The sequence below is a fragment of the Monomorium pharaonis genome, chromosome 10, assembly GCF_013373865.1.
Source record: "Monomorium pharaonis isolate MP-MQ-018 chromosome 10, ASM1337386v2, whole genome shotgun sequence".
Lineage (NCBI taxonomy): Eukaryota > Metazoa > Arthropoda > Insecta > Hymenoptera > Formicidae > Monomorium > Monomorium pharaonis.
Genome location: NC_050476.1, coordinates 12,404,553 through 12,411,441, shown reverse-complemented (window position 1 = coordinate 12,411,441; position 6,889 = coordinate 12,404,553). Strand labels below are relative to the sequence as shown.

The 6,889-nt window shown below is 30.6% G+C and overlaps 1 long non-coding RNA gene across 1 annotated transcript; it reads right to left on the bottom strand.

Moving 5' to 3' along the window:
* Positions 1-1,640: 1,640 nt before the first annotated feature.
* LOC118647683 lies at positions 1,641-6,680 on the bottom strand. Its single transcript, XR_004964844.1, has 2 exons — positions 4,555-6,680; positions 1,641-4,349 (listed from the first exon to the last, which is right to left on the bottom strand). It is a non-coding gene; the product is annotated as an uncharacterized LOC118647683 (long non-coding RNA).
* Positions 6,681-6,889: the final 209 nt, after the last annotated feature.

Below are 6,889 nucleotides of genomic sequence, written 5' to 3'. Positions count from 1 at the left end.
ACTTAAATCTCGCTATCATTGACTGACTCCCTACTCTTATACCCCACTAAAATATACAAAGACTTCTCATCTATTTTTATTTCTTTGTATACTCTATTATATTTTGCTCATATTATTTTTTCATATCTTTCTTATTTTTGTTTGTATCTGTTTATCTTTCTAACTCTTCCAGTGAGAAATAACCATCAAATCGACATCAATTTGATTTAATAAATGCAATTTATATCAATTTTCCCTTAATTTGATATCAATTTGACATCACTGAGTTATTTTTCACTGAGAGGCCTTCATTTGCGCACAGTACAATTGGACACGTTGCAATTGCCCACTGTGCTATTAGACACGAAATATTACACATTGTTCAATTGCGCACAGTTTGTTTGGACACAGTTCAATTGGACACAGTTCAATTGGACACAGTTCGATTGGACATTGTTCGATTGGACACAGTTCGATTGGACACAGTTCGATTGCGCACCGTTCAATTGCGCACCGTTCAATTGCGCACATGTCAATTGCACACCGTCTAATCGTACACCATTTAAGTCGCAAACCCATGTGGTGCAGTGAATGCTTTACACACACACACACACACACACACACACACACACACACACACACACACACACACACACACACAAGGGGGAAGGGGTGATGCAAGGGGAGGCCTTCGGCCCCCCTCCTGCACCCGCCCCGTCCAAGTCGCTAACCTATGCACACATTGCAAACGTAGCCATAATATATGAATATTTAATATGCGTTTGATTGAACTGTGTGCAATTGACATGTGCGCAATTGACATGTGTTCAATTGAACTGTGTGCAATTGAACAGTGTGCAATTTAACGGTGTGCAACTGAACGGTGTGTAATTGAACGGTGTGCCATTGAATGGTGTGCCATTGAATGGTGCGCAATTGAACAGTGCGCAATCAAACGGTGAGCAATCGAACGGTGAGCAATCGAACTGTGTCCAATCAAACTATGTCCAATCAAATTGTGTCCAATCGAACTGTGTCCAATCGAACGATGTCCAATCGAACGGTGTCCAAAGGAACTGTGTCCAAGGGAACTGTGTCCAAATGAACTGTTTCCAAACAAACTGTGCGCAATTGAACGGTGCACAATGTTTCGTGTCTAATAGCACGGTGAGCAATTGCAACGTGTCTAATTGTACTGTGCGCCATTGAACCTCTCTCTTTTTCACTGAGTTATGTGTATATACATAAAGTTTTTTCATTATAGTATTCATGTAAAATATTAAATTGTAATTTATTACTTTGAAATGTTGCAAAATTTTAACATTTTAATTTTTTGTTATTATAAAAAATAATTGTTTTTATTTTTCACGACAAATGATCTTATTGCAGATAGTACATCCTCAAAGTCATGTTAATATGGTCATATTGAATAATCCATTCTCAAAATATATTGTTCATCACAGGATGCTATCAAACAATAAATATATTAAAAAATATTACTTTATAAAGTATTAATTCAAATTTATTTTTATTTGTATTTATTTTAAATATATTTATATAAAATTTATTAGTATAATAGCAATTATGTTTTATATTGTAAAATCAATTAAAGACATTCTTATTGAAACATTTCTGTATATACATAATTTTTTATTAATCTATTTTGTCTTTTTTGTCCTAAATCAATTTTCAATGATTTCCAAGATCTAACTCGTGAAAATGCCATATAAAGTTGACCATGATTAAAAATATATTTTCTTAAATCAATTGCAATTTTGTCAAATGTTTGTCCTTGTGATTTATTTATTGTCATAGCAAAAGCTATTTTTATCGGAAATTGTCTTCTTTTCATCACAAATGAATAAACGTTTTCACAATATAAAGTTATGCGATTTAAAAAAACTATTTCCCCTTTTTTATCACCAGTTAAAATTTCGCATTTTAACAAATTGTTTCTTAACTCTAAAATTAACAATGTTGTTCCATTATATAAACCTTTGCTGATGTTTAGATTTCTAATCAACATGATAATCGTGTATTTTTTTAATCGAAGTTTATGAGGTGGAAGAATCGCTGGATTTAAAGTACTCAAATATTCTGTTAAAATAGTTTTATTAATATCATGAATATCGTTAGTAGTTTCTGTAGTGTCTATACTTGTATACACTCTTTCTGTTGATTCGTCAAGTAAATTTACAACTTGTTTGTTTAGTTCCTCCACATCAACATTTCGTGCAGAAAGTATAGCACGTTTTGCTGTAAGTCTATACTGATAGTGTTTAAATATTTCTTCGTATGTATCTTTTACTATATTTGCGTTCAAATCTGCTACACATCTCAGTAGAACTTCAATATTATTAAATTGATCATTCAAAGTACCATTTCCCAAATCTAATAAAAAATTAGCAAATTCTTGTTCATATCGTAAAATACGCATATTTTCCGTTAATGAAAAGATTTTGAAATGTTGCCATAATGAGCTAAATTTAATTGACAAATTTACAATTTCAGACGTGTAACGTTTTGTTGTACTGGCAATAATTGTCTGAAATCCCCACCAAGAATAACAATTTTATCACCAAATTTTAGATTATTTTGCATTAAATCTTGCAAAAGGTGATCCATCACTTCAAGAGCATATCGCGGTGCCATTGGTGCTTCATCCCAAATAAAAACATCTGTTTTCTTCAAACATTCAGCTTCTTTTGATTGAATTTTTATATTCGATGTTGAGTCAGCAAAAAGAGGCATGGGCAAACCTAAAGTTTTATGTGTTGTTTTTCCATTCGGTAGTAACGTTGCAGCGAAACCAGTGAAAGCCATTGTACTAACAACTTTGTTTTGAGACTTGAGTAAATAGTAATATAATATAATGTTGTATAAACAAAAATTTTACCTGAATCTCCAGGTAATGTATAAACCGTCAATGTATAAACCGTCAATGTATAAACATTTTAATTGTTGACCATCAGTTTTTTCTAAAAGAGTTAAAACATAATCAACAATTATTTTTTGGTCATGATTTAACTGACTGTATTGTTGTTCACCAAGTAAGACTTCTTTTTTCAATTGTTTGGCATGTTCTTTTTCATATTCAATCGTTATTTGTTCCATTTCTGGAAATTGTGAAAGTTCCCAATCTTCTTTGCAAAGTAATTGACCAATTTGAATATAAGCTTTTCTTATCCCAGTGACTCGTCCAAATTGTCGTATGTAATCTTCTGACATTGCAACTTGAAATTCATCCCACAATTCTTTTGAATGCCCTGGTTGGCAATGTATTAATATTCGAACAAAAAGTAACCTAAGTTGTCTTGGCATCATCCAAATAGAAGCTTCGTTTATTGCACATTTCCATTCTTCATTATCTTCAATTAAGCCTAAAGCTAAACATGAAGAAGTAAACGTTTGATGTAATTCACCATTGACTGTTTTTAAGTCATTATAGCATGTTGTTCCTTTAACATTCAATAAAAGAATACGTAAATGAAATAATTCGATTTCAATTGGGCTAACTGAGTACATGCGTCCAATATAGTTAAAATGACATTGACGTTTTTTCCAACGATAAATTTGTTTTCCGTTAAATGTTACCTTTTTAAATACAAAATATAAAGGTATATCTGTATATACATACTGACGTGCATCAACATTTCGTTTATTTTATTTAAAATAATCCATTAACATTGTTATACGATCTAAAGCAGATTGTAAATCTTGTTTATTTGAATTATTAGATATAATAACATTCTGTTCATTTGGCAAATGTACAGATAGACGAATAATAGCATGACTCTTCTCTTGTAATGTTTTACCTACAAACGCCAGTAAGCTTCAACTGGTCCTACATAGCGTGCTTCAATAAAATCTTTGATTTCGTCATGAACAATTTCTACATTATTCACATCTTGTTCTATAACTACAGATGCTGCATCGTGACCTTTGTAAATATATTTGTATAAATACTTTATTGACTTAATACTTGAAACAACTTCAACATTAATATGACAATTAAAAATTTGTGATAATATGGGACAATAAGGAACAAACCGATTATCTACTACAAATTCTTCGGGTTTCTCATACAAAATGCCAGTGTCTCTTCGACGATATTGTGGATAACCATTTTCATCCATAGTTGTTTCTTCGTGAAAGGATTTTGGAAAATGTTTTGAACATTTTCCATTTATCATACACCAATCACCATATGGTCCATGAATCATATTCTTCATGACAATTTCATGTAAATTTTTATCAATAGCAGGATCGGGAATTTCAGCAGAAATATATTTATCAACAGTTTCCAAATTAGTAATTTTGCAATTTTGTTTCATAGTTATTAACATATGTATGTGCGGCAAACTGCGTTTCTGAAATTCGATTACATAAACAAATGCTTTTACTTCACCAAAAAATTTCTGTTGAACAATCAAATCTATCAAATTATTTTTTTTATATCAAAAATTCTAGCGCAAATATCAGGTCTATCATTAAGTTGTTGATTTGGAAGCAAATTTTCTTTAATTTCAAGCCAATTTGGATTACAAGTCATTGTAATAAAAATATCTGGTTTACCATATTTGCGAACAATAGTCATCGCATCTTGATAATTTTGCATCATATTTCTAGATGAACCAATAAATGTAGAAGGAAGTATTATTACACGTCCAATATAAACATTAGTATCAGCCACTTTTTTTCTAAATAGTCAATCAGTCCTTGGTGCTTTTCCACTCTCAAATGTTTTTGATTTACTTTACACCAATTAATTCTATCTTTTTCTATTTTTACATAGCTATCAACAAGCCATTGTTGAAATAGCCGTTTACCTATTAAAAAAACATTGACATTATTACATACAGCCATTCGGTATTGAACATACATGGATCTAGTTACACGTTTTCCATCCGATTTGTTTAATATTATCATGCCAACCTTGTGTACCATATGGATAATACATTGGATAAATCCAAGGTTCAACGTTTGGATCCATACTAACGTATTTTAAAGTTTTATCACATTTGTTTCTAATTGTAACATAACAATCAGGAATATTTCCATCTGCAGTAGTTGAAAATATTGCAGCAACTTTATTAATTTTTTGAACATTATATCTTCCACGATCAATGCCTGTTTTTTTATTTAAAAATCCTATTTTTAAATTAGGTATATTTAAACCTAAACTTTTTTGATTAAGTATTTCTTCGTGCATCATTTGATATGATTGAGCAAATATATTATTATTACGAATAATGTCATCTAATGTACGCAATAACTCTTCATGAAGATTTGTATTTACATTTAAACGGCATTCTGTAGCTTCGTTAGCGTCAAGAATAAAAAGCTGTCCATAACTTGATTGCTCATTTATAGCAGGATATAATGCAGTATTAATTTGGTAATAAATTTAACCTTGAATTTTGAAACAATAAGGTCCTCGTTTTTATGCATTAAAATTAACCAAATTAGCATTAAGAGATGCAAAAGAAAATGCACCATTGTAACTTCTTAGGTTTTTAAAAAAACTCATTAGATTTTTTATGATTTCCCAAAAATAATTGTTGTAGTTCATTAAAAAATGTTGGTAAAGGTTCCAATATAACTTTTCCATGATTACAACTATCTTTGAATGAGTTATCTTTATTGTGAACTTTTTCAGCATGAAAATGTTTCCCTCTACAATATTGACACTCGACTTCCATTTTTTCTACATAATGTTGACTTAAATTATGATAATCTGTATTTTAAAACCCTTTGTAGTTAGCTCGAAAATTTCTAATTTTTAAATTTGTAATATTATATGTTTGCAATAATTGTTCATCAGTTCCGGACAAATTATTATTAGATAGTCCAGCCATATTGTTTGTTACATTTTCTTTTTGTGTATTTTTTTAATACAAATGATTGTTGATTACCAGTTGTAGACACATTACTATTAGATTGTTCAGCTATATTATAATCTATATTTTGAAACCCTTTGTAGTTAGCTCGAAAATTTCTGATTTTTAAATTTGTAATATTATACGTTTGCAATAATTGTTCATCAGTTTCGAACAAATTATAACTAAAATCAGTGAGTTACACGCAGAATATTCGATCGAAGTATCAAAAAATAATATTTTAACTAAAATGAGTATCTAGAAATTTTCAGCTACTCTGAAAACGCATTTTAAAGTCTATATATTGTGTCTTGATATTTTGTTCAAATATTCTGTTCATAAATGAGGGAAAATAGTCTCAATTTGACACCATATTGGTATCTTGTACTAAATTTTTCAAAAAATACCAAACGGCATTTAAAAATAGACGTTTTTAGCTATAATTTGCGCACTTGCTGCTTTTTTAATATTGAAGTATATTCTGGGCAGAGAGAGATCTCCATTTACAGAAAACGCCCTATATACACGGTGTCTCGTATAATGTATGCAATACTTAATAGAAAGATAGACGAGATTAAGGTGAACATAAAAATCTACTATAGTTTTTGGATATCTCCAATAATAGCCAAAATAATAATTTTTTAAATTGAACAAATAAGAGCGCACCGAAAGCAGCGCTAAGCCGCTCAAACCGGCAGCCAATGCTTGACACAATGAGCCGTGCTATAGCTGAAGTGGCTCAGAGGCTCGATTCTTGAATTTATTCGCAAGAGAAACGTATGCGCAAATACCCTTTCAAACAGAAAAGTTGCAAGTTTATTGGTTAAAAGCCATACAACAGCCAATAAATTTCTAACTTTTCTATAAGATCAGAATTTGCAAATACGTTTCTTTTGCGAATGAATTCAAGAATCGAGCTCCTGCACTTCTTTCGGTGCGCTCTCATTCGTACAAATTAAAAAATTCATATCTCGCTTATTATTGGAGATGTCCAAAAACTATAATAGACTTTTATGTTCACCTTTATTTTA